The sequence below is a fragment of the Bubalus kerabau genome, chromosome 10 (assembly GCF_029407905.1).
Source record: "Bubalus kerabau isolate K-KA32 ecotype Philippines breed swamp buffalo chromosome 10, PCC_UOA_SB_1v2, whole genome shotgun sequence".
NCBI classification, from domain to species: Eukaryota; Metazoa; Chordata; class Mammalia; order Artiodactyla; family Bovidae; genus Bubalus; species Bubalus kerabau.
The window spans coordinates 96075554-96091782 of NC_073633.1; the positions used below are offsets into that span (position 1 = coordinate 96075554).

At 39.4% G+C, this 16229-nt stretch overlaps 1 protein-coding gene across 1 annotated transcript in view; it reads left to right on the forward strand.

Moving 5' to 3' along the window:
• Window positions 1-16229, forward strand: part of LOC129622140 (neurexin-3-beta) — a 612931-nt gene that overhangs the window by 419347 nt on the left and 177355 nt on the right. The gene's annotated exons all lie outside the window — the stretch shown is intronic.

The window sequence follows — 16229 nt, forward strand, 5'->3', positions numbered from 1 at the left end:
TAATTCAGGATAAAGAAGTGGAGGGGAGCATCTCTGGAACAGTGATTCACTTACCTGTACTTAAACAAAACCCTCTTGATTGTCCCTTGGACTGCAAGGAGATCCAACTGGTCAAGTTTGATCCAGGGTTGATCAAGCCAGTCAACCCTGGATATTTATTGGAAGGAATGGTGCTGAAGTTGAAGCTCTAATGCTTTGGCCACTTGATGCAAAGAGCCGACTCCTTGAAAAAGACCCTGATGCTGGGAAAGATTGAAGGCAGGAGGAGAAGGGGACCACAGAGGATGAGATGGTTAGATATCATCACCAATTCAATGGACATGAATTTGAGCAAACTCTAGGAAATAGTGAAGGACAAGGGTACCGGGAGTGTTGCAGTCCATGGCATCGCAAAGAGTCAGAAGTGACTTAGTGACTGAACAGCAACAAACAAAAGCCCAGTCACACACCAATTTCCTAACTGAACACCAAAGACATAGATTCAGTTTCCCTTTATTTATGTTATGTTCTGCATTTCTCAGAGCAAGATTTGAAAAACCCAACAGGAAGCAGGAAATAATCTACTTATTCTACTACTAAGTTCTGTTCCTTCTACTTAGTAACTATAAGTTGTGGAACTCCAAATACCCTTCCCCCACCTCCCCCCGAGAGAACTTGTATACTTAACTTTTCAATTCATGGGGGGGTTTTTTTGTCAGCCACTGCTTTAACTGCCCTCCCTATTCTTCATAACCCTTCAGTATAAAGGTGCTACTGATTTCTTAGCATTTATCTTTTCTTCTGCCTGCTCCCTGATATGTCCATTTTCTACATCCCAGAGAACATTCTCTCCATTTTCTTGTCATTGGCTGTCCCTAACCTGCCGAAGAGAGCTCTTGTTTGAAATTCTGCTTTGTTTCCAGCCATTGATCTGCTTTGAAGAAGGTGGACTCTCCTGAGATGTGACTCAGTCCACTTCCTGCTGTTGAGTTTTTGAGACTTTAGACTCTGTTCTCCTATTTGTTAAAGGAACAAGAACAAGGTTGCACATTTTTTTTTTTGTATATATACACAATCATGACAAGTTTAAAATAAATTAAAAAAGAAATCGGTCTAAGACAGACCAGATTTTATTTATACAAAATAGCTTCCTTCACATTTTACTGACCTCAGTATTGATTGCAATAAAGTTATTGATAAAAAGTCAGAGTTCTCACCACCAGAATAGAAAGCATATACCACCATTCCTGGCTCCTGCTAGCTCAAGCTAAGTGATCATTTGATCACTTTGCTAATTTTTTGCTAATTCCTCCCTTTTTATTTTTGAGTCAAAGTGGCTATGTAATACATGCTCAATAGATGTTAAACTGCAGACCTGTACTGAGGTTATTGGAGATGACTTCTGATTTTATTGTCTGCATGTACACAGCAAAAAATTCACAAAAAGCATCCTTTACAAGCATTACTTATACATAAAAAGTCCATTTTAAAAGCAGTAGAAAAAAACCAAATGTTTTATTATGAATAACTTCTAAGATTTTACTGCAAATTTTTTCTTTGTTGAAACAATTAAATCTGATTTTATTAGATTATCTTCCCATTAGTCAGATGATTCTCTGTGAGTCTCAAAAGGTGGATTTCCTGGCATACTTAGACGAACTGAAAAAAGGGAGGAAGGAGCACATTTATGCATCTACTGAAGTTCAAAAAAGAAATAAGTATAAACCTAAACTAAGTATAAGTGGAAAGTCAAAGTAAAGCTAAAGTCTTTTCAGATAGCCAAGGTTTAGAAATATTTATTACCTCATTCTGAAACCTATATAAAACTGTTGTGAGATGCTGTTTCAAATAAAATAGGAATTTATATAAGTGAAGCACAAACTGAAATAGAACTGAAATGCTTTTAGACTTTCAAAATGAATAGCTTGATATTTTTACTGAATTTTCTGTGTGGTGGGGGTGCGGTTGGACCTACCGGAGAGGTAAAAATGAAGGCAATACATAGAAAAAAATATGTTGTTCTCAGGGAGCAATTGAGCTCTCCTACAGGAGATAAACCAAGTGAAATCTAATACTTTTGCTTCATTTTGTGACTTTCTCCCACTATGGCCTCAGGGAATTTTGAGCTCCAAGTAGGTCCATAAAGGGAATTTTGAAATTCTCTTAATAGATCTGTTCTTGAAATAAGTCAGCTGAACTGAGCAAGGTGCCATGCCAACACTGACTCACAGTCCCGGGGAACCCTGCTCCCAGACCTCCACAGCGAGTCTCTGGTCTCATGTCCATCCTCAAGAGCTGCATGTAATTCATCTGCAACACATGTTCCAAGCCCACCTTCCTGGTGGCCTGATTGAAATGAGATAGTAGGTATAGATGCCACCCCTAAACACACAGGCTGAAACGTTAATGAACTTTAATGAGCTCATTCTGTGGCTGTGTGGTGACCTAGCTGCCTCATTTTGCCAAGTTACAGTTGCTTTCATTCTTCTCCTGGTTAGATAGAACAGCCAGTGTAAATGTACTTTGTTCCTCTCACTCTGGCTTTGATTCCTTGATTTGTGTCACTCCCCCCACTGCACCCGCTTAGAAGAGCAAAGTGTTGACTAGAGGACTGAAGAGTTTGAGCCACAGTCATGTACATTACTTTGCCGACAAAGTCCGTCTAGTCAAGGCTATGGTTTTTTCCAGTAGTCATGTATGGATATAAGAGTTGGACTATAAAGAAAGCTCAGCACTAAAAAGTTGATGCTTTTGAACTGTAGTGTTGGAGAAGACTCTTGAGAGTCCCTTGGACTGCAAGGAGATCCAACCAGTCAATGCTAAAGGAAATCAGTCCTGAATATCCATTGAAAGGACTAATGTTGAAGCTGAAGCTCCAATATTTTGGACACCTGATGTGAAGAGCTGACTCTTTGAAAAAGATCCTGATGCTGGGAAAGATGGAAGGCAGGAGGAGAAGGGGACAACAGAGGATGAGATAGTTGGATGGCATCACCGATGTGAGGGACATGAGTTTGAGCAAGCTTTGGGACTTGGCGATGGACAGGGAAGCCTGGCATGCTGCAGTCCATGGGATCACAAAAGGTCAGACATGACTGAGCGACTGAACTGAACTGAACTATGCGCCTTTAAACTGCTCTATATTTTATACATATAGCTGTGGTTGAAATACCAATGACGTAGACAACCTCTAGGGACAGAAGCAACCCTTATATCTACATTCCTTTGTTAGCAAAAAATCATTCAAATTCTTCTCTAAAAGTATTTATGAAGCCTCTATCTCTGCAAATCTCTGTGCTAGGAGCTGAATAATAGGAGTGGACCGTTATTCAATTAGAACTTACTTCCCTGGTGGCTCAGACGGTAAAGCGTCTGACTACAATGCAGGGTTAGATTTCCGGGTTGGGAAGACCCCCTGGAGAAGGAAATGGAAACCCACTCCAGTATTCTCACCTGGAAAATCCCATGGATGGAGGAGCCTGGTGGGCTATAGTCCACAGGGTCACAAAGAGTCGGACACGACTGAGCGACTTCACTTTAGTCCAATGGGCTAAGGAGGAAATCTGCATATATCTTTACTACTCACTGTGTCCAGGTTCTTTCTGAGTCACACTGAAAGGTAAAATCTTTGAAAGAAAAAATAAAAAAATAAATGAAATAAATCTTTGGACAGCATCCTTGAGTTGTGGTTAAATGGGAAATTTCAGTGCCTGTTCAGAAGTCTAGGCACTTGTGAGGATTCCAATGTGATTTAAATAAGCCACCATCCCTGAAAGTCAGAAATGAAAAGATCAAACCAAGGGAAGTGCATGCTCTACCTGTCTCATCTCCTATCCTAATTATACCTTATACTCACTAATGTTCTAAGTGCTTTTTGACAGGACAGCAATGGTGTATCAATAGATACTGCATGAACTGGAGTAAGCAAATTGAGTCACTCAAGGCTTCTTTTAATCTCTTGGATCATTATTTTGAAGATAAAAGTAGATTTCTGAAAGAACAAGTTTCAAAGGAGTCTAGCAATTAGAATGGTGAAAATACTAGGTCATCTGGTCCATTTCTCTGGTTGCTTTAGAAATTTCTACGCAATATAGATGACTCTAATTTAACTAGTATCATTTGAAATATCACAGATGATAGAGTTTGCTTCTTCCCCCAAAGAGTAGGTCTGTGTTATATCCCTTCCTTAACTTTTATAAAAATATTTTTTATTTTTATATTTTGATTAATTTCATTATTATAATGAATATCATTTGAAATTATTCTGAATAATTCTTTAAATTGTGGGTATTTATTTCTTACAGGTATCTAGGAGTTGTTTCTTATTGAAAGATGCAAGGTTCTAGGTAGAACATGCAAAGACATTCTTTCCTTTGAGATATAAAATCTCTCTTTTTATACAGGATACATGCACCCAAACATCATCCAGTAAATATAAAAATATTGCATTTGCCCCCAAACAAATAAATATGTTTAAATATAAAATAGCCTATACATCTTTGGGCATATTCTTCAGATAGCCAAGATTTATTGTCATGTATTTAATGTCTTGTATTGAATAACTAATAGAAGGAAGAGTCATTAATATTTAATGTATATGCCTCACATTTATAGGTTTTCAGAAATTATAAGAAGTTTAGTAATCATTTAACCTTCAAAGCTAATAAGTTACTTTGTTGGTGTCAGGATACCTGTCTCTATTTGAGGTTGGCAGTAGTCATCAACTTTGTGGATATTCTTGAACACTTGAAGATGTGTCAGTGTTGAGAGTCGTAGTGTGTTGAGGAGGGGACTGTGAAAATAGGATTGTGTAAAAAGATTGCTTTAAAAAAAAATACCTTATTAAGGTAATTATCATTTCATACTAAAGGAAAGGGGGAAAAAAAAAAAAACCTGCCCACAAGAACAGATGCAGTGTAAGATAGTGGAGTCTAGGTGCTAGGTAAATATTTGAAACATGTCCATAATTTTACATAATCATTGACCGATTTCTTAAAAATACTTTAAAAACCCTAATTAAAAAATTGCTGTTCTGGATATCACATTTACAATGAACTAATATTTGAATGTGGCATAGACTGTGATATTGTCAGGTACGCTCAGTTATGTCTGGCTCTTGCAGCTCCATGGACTGTAGCCCACCAGCTCCTCTGTCCCTGGCATTTTTCAGGCAAGAATACTGGGGTGGGTTGCCATGTCTCCCTCCAGGGGATCTTTCTAACTGAGGGATAGAACCCATGTTTCCTGAGTCTCCTTCATTGGTAGGAAATTCTTTACCACTGAGCCACCTGGGAAACCCAAACCGTGATACACAAAACATTTAGCAACATTAATTGTCCTTTCTCTTTATTGAACCCCTTAGATTTTGGTCATTTTAATGTTTTTCTCTTGAATCTAACTGCCATAGACATGCTAAAATAATACTATTCTAATGCAGACTGTTAAGACATAAGAAAATGACTTTTAAACTCATCCATGAATTTATGAAGGCTACTTTTTGTAATCCACAAGCTTTAAAAGGGACTGAAGATGCAGTACCTGATTTTAAAAGCCAAGGTTGCAAGGTAGAAATGTATTTTGTCTGGCTTTGGTCTTTAATTCACTGTTTTGCTTTTTTATTTTGTATTAGTAGGATGTATAATGGGAAACATCTTTCTATTCTAAACCCAAGTAAAGCTATTCATGACCAGTGATGATTCATGACCAGTGATTATTTGTGCCCTCCAGGACTATATGTGGTTTGGTTGGGTTGGGTTTAGAAGATTGGGGTTAGTGAAGGCAGTGTTTGCTCAGAAAAGAGAAGACAGTCCTCCAGGGTTCCCCATGAAACCATTGAAGAAGTAAGAAATCCATTAGTGGAGCAGGGGTTAGCATTCTGGGATATCTTACTGGTAAGTCCAACCTGTTTTTCTTACCAAACTTCTGTCCATCCATCATTTAAATAGTGATGGCCCTCATTAGCTCTATTCCTTCTTACCTTTAGAGTACCCCACCACCACCCTCCCTCCCTTCCCTTTGTCTAAGTCTAGAAATGAGTGGATATCAGAGAAGTATACATCTTCTCTAGTTTTCCCACCCTGCCTGTCCCAACTCCCTCTGCCTTAACCTTTCCCTCCCCTCCCATGTAAGCTGCATTATCGCCTCCCTTCCCAGAGACTTGATAATGCACCCTTGAGAATGAGGAAGAGGCCAAGAATAGGTAACAGGGGCTTGAGTCTCCATGTGTCTATTCCAAGACCCCTAAGCTTTTCCTACACAAACTGACTTCCCAGACAGGAGCTGAGTGCTTCCCCTTCTCCTGCTGGGCATTGATGGAAACCCACATATGGGAAGAAGCTTTGTTTACCCCATGTCAGCTTCCCTATCCTTACTGGATTTCCTGGACTTCCTAGCTGTATCACTTACTATTTGCATAACAAACCACTCCAAAACTTTATTTATTGGCTCATGTGTCTATGGGTTGTATGGGTGATTTTTCTGTTTCAAGCTGGCTGGGATGGAACTGGATGATCTTGACAGCCTCACTCACATGGCTATGGGCTCAACTGAGCTGATTGGGCTGGCAAAGTAGGCTTGAGTGGCTGGGGTTTCTCTTCTTGTAGTCCCTCATTTTCCAGGAACCCAGACCAGCTTTCAGGCTTCCCAGGTGGTGCTAGTGGTAAAGAATCCACCTGCCAATGCAGGAGACATAAGAGACATGGGTTTGATCCCTGGGTCAGGAAGATCCCCTGGAGGAGGGCATGGCAACCCACTCCAGTATTCTTGCCTGGAGAATCCCATGGACAGAGGAGCCTGCTGGTTTAAAGTCCATGATGTCTCAAAGAGTCAGACATGACTGAGATGATTTAGCACAGCACAGACCAGCTTCCTTCATATGGAGTCTCAGGCTTCAGCAGAATGAGAGGGCAAGCATTAACATTCAAGGGCTGTTCAAACTTCTGCTTCCATTACATTTATTAGTATGCCCTATCAGAGAAGGCAATGGCACCCCACTCCAGTACTCTTGCCTGGAGAATCCCATGGATGCAGGAGCCTGGTAGGCTGTAGTCCATGGGGTCGCTAAGAGTTGGACATGACTGAGTGACTTCACTTTCACTCTTCACTTTCATGCATTGGAGAAGGAAATGGCAACCCACTCCAGTGTTCTTGCATGGAGAATCCCAGGGACGGGGGAGCCTGGTGGGCTGCTGTCTATAGGGTCGCACAGAGTCAGACACGACTGAAGTGACGCAGCAGCAGCAGCAGTAGCAGCAGCAATATGCCCTATGCCAAACAATGCAAGTCTCAGAGCCAAGCGAGAATGAAAGGGTGGAAAAATAGACTCAGCCTCCAATGTGAGCAGTGACAAAGTCCCATTATAGAAGGGCTTGGATATTGGAATGGGATTATAGCTATTTTGCAATTTTAACACACTAGCAGAGGAGCTCAGGACTTCCCTGATGGCTCAGATGGTAAAGCGTCTGCCTACAATGAGGGAGACCTGGGTTCGATCCGGTTGGGAAGATCTCCTGGAGAAGGAAATGGCAACCCACTCCAGTACTCTTGCTGGAAAATCCCATGGACAGAGGAGCCTGGTAGGCTACAGTCCACTGGGTTGCAAAGAGTCGGACACGACTGAGCGACTTCACTCACTTTTAGCAGAGAGCTCGAACCCCTCCACAGACTTGCATGTGGCAGTCCGTGGAGTCGCAAAGAGTGGGACACAACTTAGTGGCTGAACAACAACAAAGAGCTTGAAAAAACTCTCATTTTTACAATCTCTTTTCCTCTTAAACTCCCTCCTTCTCAATCATCAAGGCCTCAAAATGAGATTGGAAACTGGTGACTTTCAACTGATGGTTCCTTTTCAAAAAAAGGAATTGTCTTTTTTTTAAAAAAAGATTTCTTTAGGATATGACATTTTGAAATTAATCTTAGTTCTCCCTACCATATCACACAGATTTCTTTCTTTCCCCTTTATTGCATCATAGTATTCTGCCTTAAATTGAGTTAATTGTGTTTTAAAAGATTAAATGTCCATTTGAAAATTTTCTAATCCCTTTTTTCCCTTTCCTCTTGGATGCTTTCAGACACTTTATCTGTCTTTGTTTGGGGGTATTTATGATATATTAATGTTATTTATAAAATGTGTTTTATCTGTCTAGGCTATGTCTTCCCTTTCATTTCTTTTCTATTTTTAACAAAGTCAGTTATGTTATAAAAAGAGCCCCCATGCTGATCCATACTTTTCTTGAGACATTTTCTCTTAGCTGAATACGTTGTTGTTTATCATTATCCTTTGTTTGTAGCCAGATTTGAAGCCAGGCTGCAGTTCTCACAAACAAATCAATTTGAATTAATTTGCCAAGCAGAGTTAACGAGGCATTGTATGAATTCGAGATATACTACACGGACCACGTTCCCTGAGGTTATCCCTTCACTGGGAAAATTTTGATTCTTATATCACATTGTAGTCGTGTATACCTGACCTTTGAATCTCGCACTAAATGATGCGTAGCTACCAACTGGTTCATTTTTTGAAAAGCCTTGGAAATGCCACATAACCAAACAAACCGGAGTACAGAGAATTCTTTCATTAATTTCTTTGTTGGGAAAGGATGGTCTTTAAGATATACACTCTCTGATGCTTGCCTATTCTAGGAGTCCTCTTACTAATGTTGTTCTGAGTGAAAGTTTGAGAAACATATTTCTTCTTTTTAATTGCAAATTTCTCTTCTTAAAACACTTTGTTGTTGGCCTCACCACATGGAATGTAGGGTCTTAATTTCCCCATCAGGGATCTAACCGCTGCCCCCTGCTTTGGAAGCATGGAGTCTTAACCACTGGACCCCCAGGGAAGTCCCAGAGAAACATAGTTCTTGGTTGATCTTTGAGGTCTGCTCAACCTTAAAAGAGTAGACTTCTCTCAAAATATAAAACTATAAGTTCCTAGTGACCTCTGCTCCTAGAAACTGATTTATGATTATTAAATACAAAAAACATTTACTTAAAAGGGAGCTCAGTGTTTATGTGGACACTCACCCTCCACCCCACACATCCTCCACAAGTTTTCCAGCAAGAATTTCCTTCAGACTGTGAAGGCTGATACAAACAAGTAGGAAAAGGCAGTTCTCCTCAAAGATGAGGAAATGGTAATAGATTCCCCAAAGAACTCAGATCTCTGGGTCTCAGATGAGTCACGTCTCAGGATGCCTAAGAAATCTGAACTCTGTATCTCTTTAATGTTCATTCAGAAATAATCACAGGAGTTGGAGTAGAAAACTAGTTTGGGGGAAGTGTCCTAAATTTTACATTGCCCTAAAGAATGTGTTTTGAAACTAATATGCAAAAATTCTCATGTGTTTTATTGGACAGATAAATTAGTATGTATTTAACCATGTTTAACAAAGACTTTGGTGATGGCCTGGGCTCTTTGAAACACGTCCTGTATCTAAACAGTCTAAATTCCCTTTGGATAGCATTAGCAAATTGTCACACGAGTAGTATGTTATAAATATATTGTATCTTCACTTCCTTGGAAAGAGTATAGTATAAGGCAAGTTATGAGAGCCTCTTAAGGAGCTCTGCCTCTGGTTGAACTGAAACACTCAGATGAAGTTCTCTAGTTACTCTGTATCCATTGCTGTATAGCAAATTACCCCCAAATTTAGTGGCACGCAACAACTAACATTTATTATCTCACAATTTCTATAGGTCAGAATTTGGTAGCAACTTGGTCGAGTGGTTCTGTATTGAAGTGTCTAATGGCTTGAAGTTAAGATATCGACTAGGACTGTAGCCATCTGAAGACTTATCCAGGCTTGGAGAATCTGGTGGCCTCAGTTCCTCAAAATGTGGGTGTCTTAAGTGTCCTTATGACACAAGAGTGGCTTGCCCAGAGTGGACATGAGAGAAGGAGAGAGAGAAAGTCACAGCGACTTTTCTGATCTAATCTCTAAGAGTTCAGTTCAGTTAGTTCAGTCGCTCAGTCATGTCCAACTCTTTGCGACCCCATGAACTGCAGCACGCCAGGCCTCCCTGTCCATCACCAATTCCCGGAGTTCACCCAAACTCATGTCCATCGAGTTGGTGATGCTATCCAGCCATCTCATCCTCTGTCGTCCCCTTCTCCTCCTGCCCCCAATCCCTCCCAGCATCAGAGTCTTTTCCAATGAGTCAACTCTTCGCATGAGGTGGCCAAAGTACTGGAGTTATAGTTAATCTCTAAGAGTTACACATTGTCAATTCCATCATATCCTGTTCTTTACAGTTGAGTTACTAAGTCCAGCCCATATTTGAAGTTGGAGTATCAAGTTCCGCCTGTTACAGACAGATGTTTCAAAGAATGTATAAACCTCTTAAAGTTACCACATAATCCTCCTATTCTGTGTGTTTTTCAGAGTCTGGAATGAATGCACAAAAGATATACTTATCAAACTTGCAAAATGACACAAAACTCAGAAAGGTATCTCTTACAGGAAACAACAAACCTAGAGTTGAACATTTTCTTATCAGGTTGGAATGCTGTTATGAAATGAAAAAGAATACACTTAGTGTAATTAAAGTCCTGCTTTGAAGTTCAGAAAGTATACTACCTGAATTCAAGATGGGACAAACTTTTTGGGAAGTAATTTAATTGGAAACTGTCTTGGGCTTAAGCTGGAAATAAGCCTAATATGTGACTGTGCTGTGTTGTGCTGTTTAAATTGTTAGTCTGTCAGTTGTGTCTGACCCTTTGTGACCCCATGGACTGTAGCTAGACAACTGTCAAAAAACAGCATATTCATCAGGTCAAAGGTGGATGAATATTGGGTTGGCTAAAAAGTTCATTTGGGTTTTTTTTCCCCATAAGATATTACCGAAAAACCCAAATGAACTTTTTGGCCAAGCCAATACATGGGATGTATGTGGGTGCATGCTTGCTAAGTCACTTTAGCTGTGTCTGACTCTTTTTGATCCTATGGATCCACCAGGCTCCTCTGTCCATGGAATTCTCCAGGTAAGAATACTGGAGTGTGTTGACATGCCTTCCTCCGGAGGCTCTTCCCAACCCAGGGATCGAACCTGCATCTCTTCTGTCTCCTGCATTGGCAAGCAGGTTCTTTACCACTAGCATCACTTGGGAAGCCCAATATATGGGACATTGATTGTTATTTTTAGACCCCTTGGGAATAATATATTCATTTGTAGGCATAAGCTTCAAAGTTTGTCTGGAAGATCTATAATTTATAAAGAGCAGAGACTCCATAAAATCTAAGCAAAAATAATAACTATAGCATAAGTTTAGCATGGCATCAGCAATATTGATATTGGTGTGACTTTCCCATTCATGAGGATGAAAATGTTCCTATTTGTTGCCCATTGAAATTCCAAACCTCCTTCCTGTCCTCAAATCTGTGCAGTGACCCCACACATGCATGTTTGAATGAGCAGAATTTTTCAAACTCAAATATTCTAGCTTTCTGGCTTTAAAAACATTGAGTTTGATATCCTCTGCAGAAGAAGAATGAAAGAAAATGAAAACTGGGGACATGTGGAAAGGAAGACCGCCAATGAGAATTGAAAGGAATGAATAAGACTGAAAAGAAACAGGGAGACCACACAAAGGGGTGACCTGCAGGAGTGAACAGACCACAGTGAAGAGTGAGCCTGAGGATCACACTGGGGCTTTCCCAACAGTAGAGGAAATACGTGATAAGAAGGGCATCTGGGGGAATCTTGAAAGTTTGAAGACCGAACATTAAGGTTTTAGGCCGAAAAGGAAATCGGCAAAGATTGGACACTAACCATCGCATGGTGAAGTAAATTTCATAAGCTTGCCTTCTTTTAACTGTAACCCTTCTCAATCAAGTGCTGTTGGAACAATATCAACAATGGTGATAAGTCATATGCTGAGCACTTATTTTCTATTGCTATGCTCAGTGCTTTACAGACACTCATTTCCCTTTTAATTCGTGCAACAATCCTATGTTGCAGTTATTATCATAATTCTCATTTTATTTATGAAGAAACTAAGGCTTGAAGACACACCAAGACATAGATATTCTTAGCATGTTTACCAGAAAGGAACAGACAAAATTCAGGTTGAAATTGACCAGCCTAGCTTCAGGGCATATTTTGAAATAATTATAGAAGGAAAAAGAGTGACACCCCTTGAGAAAGGAAAGCAAATTTGATAGTCAGTTTTGTTTTGTTAATTTATGGCATGTCATTTCTGAAGGTAGATCTCAAATAAAGAATAAATTCTAGATAGACCTATGCTCATGAAGAAAGTTCCAGTAAATATGATTTGGAAACAGTCTCTTAAACTTCAAAAGCAAATAAAGATATCATGGTCACCTGGGCTTTACTTTGTTCATCTTTCTGGGACTGATAGTATCCTTAATAGATGAGGATAAATAAAAAGTCCAAGGTCGAAGAGCTTCTGGAAGAAAGTGAAGAATAGAATTAAGGCTTCAAAATACAGGGAAAGGATAGGAATTGTGATACATGTTCTAATTATTGCATCAGGATAAAGGTTTTTTAGTATTATAGCACTTCAACAGAAATAGCACTTTGATGGAGATCTGGGAGAAATTCAGTGTTAATGTGTCTGCACACATACTCATCTTAGCCAGCCTGACAAACATCAAGCAAAGGCCAGAGGTGTGGTCCTTTAGGTAAGTGGACCTGGAGCACCAGGGTTAAGGGTCAGAGGTGTGGTCCTTTAGGTAAGTGGACCTGGAGCACCAGGGTTACATCTCTAGCACAGCCCCTGCCCCCATCCCCTGAGAATGCAGAGAAATCACTCACTCACTCCCTTCCCAGCCTCTTCCAACTCCCCACGAGCATTCTTGCCTGGATTGTTACATTTCATTTGTACAAAATCTTGTAATATAGGTATTATCATCTGCATATCTTTTGGGGACTAGATGAAGAAACTGAGACATCTAGATTAAGAAAATTGTGCAAGTTCATGGAAGTGGTAAATGTCTGAGATAGGATTGCATCCAAAGTCTAAAAGGTTCTGTAGCTAATGCTCTTTTCATTTGTGTTTGAGCCATCTTTGCTTAAATAACTCAACTCCTATAGCCTAGAAATGGTGGATCGATATTGACTTTGATATAGGAAAGAATTGATAATATGTCAGTCCACATATATTTTCCATTTCCACACATACCCAGAAGATACGAGGCAGTGAGTTTCATCAGCCACATCAGGGCATCCCTGGGCGGCCCACACTGCGTTCTTAGAGTAAATGTCTCATCACTTTGGAAAGGTGGTTCTTCCTGGCGCCTGGAGCCACTTAAGTGAGTCTGGAAAAGCTCCCTTACTTAATAATGCCCTTGTGCTCTGAGTATATTAATTTACTTCCCCCAGCTGATCAGTTTTCTGCTCCAAGAGATTAATTTCTTTGCCTTGGCATACTAAAGGATTGAGGTTCACAACATACAAGTACTTCTTTTTTCTTCAGCCCCAAAGGTGTGTTGTGAGGATTAATGAGATGATGCTTATAAGTGCATTTTGAGCTCCTTGCTCACAAAGCACTTTATAAATATAAGATATTAATTCTATGTTGAGGTCTATCCATCACTTACAAGTAGCTGAATATTCTAGATGCCCTTTGGGAAGCACAACCCCCCTTTTTCTGACTCGTAAAGAGAGTTCATCTGGGTCAAGACTAGGAACAAAATCAGAGCAAGGCTCAAGGAGTTTCCCCAGTTCCTTGTCTTTAGTGTCTCACTTTGCTTTGAAACTCACAAAGTGTTCTTTGGGGAGAGAGACATTCTAAGCACCTCTGAAAATGGCCTATACTACTTGAGCCTGCCCACATCGATTTTCTTTTGCCTCTAGCTCTAATACATAGTATCATTCTCTGACTGTTCATTAGACCCACAGTCTCATTTTTTAGTGTCAACAAAGCAATAAAGAAAACTTTCCCTTCCTTTATTCCAAGACTCAAAACAAAATGCAAAAAATACCTCTGGCATTAATTTTGCACAGACGAATGTTGCTACGATATTCCTATTAGCATGTCCATGTGCTTGACAACATTTCAGATGGTATTAATAGTCTACCTGCAAGAAAGCATTTTCTGCCAGCCCAGTGCAAATTGCCAGAACCTTTAAGCCACTCTTCCTCAACTTAGCAGCAGTATATCATCATTACCTGTGGCTGGACCCAGAAATCACATTTGTCAATGCCTAAATTGCTCTTTTACTTTCCGTGGTTTTAGAAACCCACTTTGTTTTGGAAATGGGGTTATCTGAGTGTATTTTAGAAGATGTAGAAATATAAAAAGCCACAACCAGGGGATTTAGGGGATATATAGGCTGTTTCATTTTCTATGGTCAGTTAATCTTTGAATGATGAACCCTGTGGGACCAAAGGTAACAATACAGTCATCTTTTGATTGGAGACCATGAAATTAATGCGCTTCCTTTTGATTAGTAGGAACGAATTCAATCATATTAATAATACTAAGTAGTTTGAATAGATTGGATTCTTTTTTCATATCTCAGGGTCTGTATATGCTCTGCCTCTTAATATCCTATACTGAGTCCTCTGGCGAACTGGGAAGTGGAGAACCTGAGGCTAAGTGACTTGTTCAAGGTCAAGCAGCTACTGAAGTTAAAACTCAAAGCCAGCCCAAAGTTATGACCTCCTATACTTTACTGATGACGATTTTAAGAAAATTAGTATAACTTCTAATGAATAGGATCTATGATTGGACCAACAGAGTAAAAAAATGGTGTAAAAGTTATTTTTTGTGCTATACAAGAGTTTGCTCTATCTTTAAGTTCTTCAGCTGAAAGAATTTTTACTGCTTTGGGGCCAATCGGCAAGTTTCCAGATTACCTAAAGAGGGACTTAATGTATTGGAAAACTAGTCAAGGGTCAACTTGCTTTCTTTATCTTTCCTTCCTCTGTTCTCTCTTCCTTTCCTTCTAAATGGATTAACCCAAATGTCACAAATGTGAGCTGTTTCTGCATAAAGGTTGTAGCTGTGTGTATGAACCAGTTGGGCCTTAGTAATTTTACCTCAAAGCATTCTGCTCTTCACAATATTGAAATTAAACAGTGCATGGTTGTATGTGTCTCCAGGAACTGAAATATTTGATAATAGAGTCAATAGTACAAAAGCAAATGACAACAGGCAACTAACTGTATAAAAAATGGATGGTGATACACACACACACACACACACCTCTAACTTTTTAAGTAGAATGAAATATGATCAGAACTTTTTTTTCTAAAATTCAGTCCCATGTAGGTGAGTGTCAGATCCATATAAGTAATTTAAGAACTATCTATTTGAAGATTTCATTGTGCAATTTGTAAATTTCTCAGTGTGGCTGAGAACTGTAGTCATTAGATTTTTAGGATCTAATTAGTAATGCACATATGCCTCTTTTTAATGACATTATGACATTACTATTCATAAGGCCATTCTTTCTTAAGGATAGCATCCCTGTCTGTTGAAGTATCGATTTTAGTCTTTGTTTCAATGTTCATACTGGTTGCTATATAAAATGTACAACTAAATGTCATTAAGGATTGGATATGAATGTAAATGGATTTGATGAGGTTTGTTCAGCTTTCAGAGTAGTCCCTGTGTATGAATTCTGATATTTAGAAGGTTGTTTGCTCTTCAAACAAATGGGGCTCGGGGCAAATGAACTCATTCTCATGCACATGTTTCTAAAACATTTCTCACTAATGTTTGAGCTAAATTAAAATAAAAACCAACAAGAACATGAAAAGAGACTAAGAACAATGTTAATGTGGCAATTTAAACCAATTTGGTTTTCCAAATGACCTTCCATCTTTCACAACTTTTAACAGTACGCAAGATCGCTATCCCCTCTGCCAGATGCTATCTGTCTGGCATGGAAAACTTAAAACTTTTTTCTAAATGTCTTTAAAGCTGAGATGGAGAAGAATGACTCTCTGTCTTTCACTTTCCGAAGGGTCTAAGGTTGAATTGTGGCTATGCTGTCCTCCCAACACATCACTTATTGATTCTCCCCCATTGTTTCTTAGTCGTCTAGCCCGTACCATATCTGAAATGATTTTCCATGGAGCTTTATGCTTGACAGATTGAATGGGAGGGGGGATACTTAGAAGGACCAAGATTCCTATGTTTGTGGAAGAAGTAAGTCAGTGCAGCTTCTTAATTAAGTTGGTACATATAGAGCTGTCAGTCTGGAACATTCGGTACTTCATATTTTGCCTTGCGTGGTACTAAGAATATTTAGCTTTCTCTTCGTTATTGACTTCACTAATCCATT